Raw genomic sequence first — 1,532 nt, forward strand, 5'->3', positions numbered from 1 at the left:
ATGGGCGAGTGGCCCGGAGGTGGCCGCGGATGTAGTTACGCTGCAGCTCAGGAGGAGCGGAAGAAGTAGGCAGTCCATCAGTGACCAGAGGCTCAGCAGACACAAAAGAAAACGGGACCCATAGATACTAGCTTACAAATACACCCACATGACTTTTTAACGTTTAGGGTCAGAAATGATCCTAAGAATGAACGAGTGGAGTCTCGGGAGTAACGCCGAGAAAGGCATACCAGGAGGAGCCGGCCCAGCAGTAGCCTCCGAGGACCTCATCCCACGAAGAGCTGACTCCTTCTAATCTGTTGGAAATGCCTTACAGCCCCTACTCCTCAGCCTCCCCCTGCTCTCCCTTCCTTTTTACCCCCTTCCTCTGCACTCCCTTTTCTATCCAAGGACAATGGTGGACTGGTGTTCGTTGTCTTGGCAGTCTTCAGTCAAGCCTGGTTGCTTCTGCAAACACTGCTTTGGCCAACCCTCAACTGCTGGACTTTGTGAGATTAAAAAGCCTGCACAGACTGTCAACCTAGATTTTGTAGCACCTTGGGTCTTGTGCTAACATCTGTGCATCTTCAATATTTTCCCCTACAGTTCTTCACCTTATTTGTCCTTTTTTGTTTCCCCTGGCTAAATTTTCTTCTTTTAGATCATCAGATTTTTCATTTACCCACTTTATACCCATCAAAAAGCGAACAAACAAAGTGCTAGTTAAGTAAAACTGTGATGTGTATCTGAGTTACCACACTGCTCACTGGTTGTTGTTGTTGTTTTGGTTTTGTTTGTTTGTTTTATCAGCCTTTTATCCTTTTTATTCAGTCCATACCACCAGTAGGCAAGAATAGTCATAAGTGCCCAGTGATGTTGAATAAGGCTTATTGTGAATCAAAATTATAGAATTTCAGTTCTGTAACTTCCTTGGCAAATCCCTAATATTTCTGTTTGATTCTTTAGCTACACAATGGAAATAATAATATTTATTTTCTCTCTCTGTTTAGAAATATTCAAAAAGCAACTAGCTCTATGTGGCCCTGCTTGAGCAGGGTACTGGACAGGATGAGTTCAAGAGGTTCTTTACAACCTCAGCTGCTCTGCAACCATAGAAGGTTGAAGAACTGATTGACATTTGGATGTTACAGGGATGGAGGCCATAGGCACATCTAGGCAGGCAGGCAGAAGTCTTGAACTCACAATAGCAAGAAAACCAACGAAAAGCCCAAGAACAGTGGGCAGTTTAAGACTTGCCAGCAAGGAAAAATCTGCTGTCCAAATCCACTCTACCCTCCACCAGCTATCCTTGAGGCTGGGAATCATGACCCAACAGAGGTTAAGTTGCAAGGAAAACTCAAAGCATGTGATGAGTCTGAATGGTAAATATTAAACAGGAGTTTTGGAAACTTGGCATGGTGGCAATCTTACAAGTCCAGCATTTCTCTGTGGAGCATAAAAAAGAAACAATAGGTTAAAAAGAAAAGTGATACAGTCAGTAAGTGGCACAGCAGTGGACCATTTTGGCTTTTTGACATCTTGTCACATGATTT

The sequence above is a fragment of the Pipra filicauda genome, unplaced genomic scaffold (genome assembly GCF_003945595.2).
Source record: "Pipra filicauda isolate LSUMZ 115617 unplaced genomic scaffold, ASM394559v2 scaffold35_size7292922_pilon, whole genome shotgun sequence".
NCBI lineage: Eukaryota > Metazoa > Chordata > Aves > Passeriformes > Pipridae > Pipra > Pipra filicauda.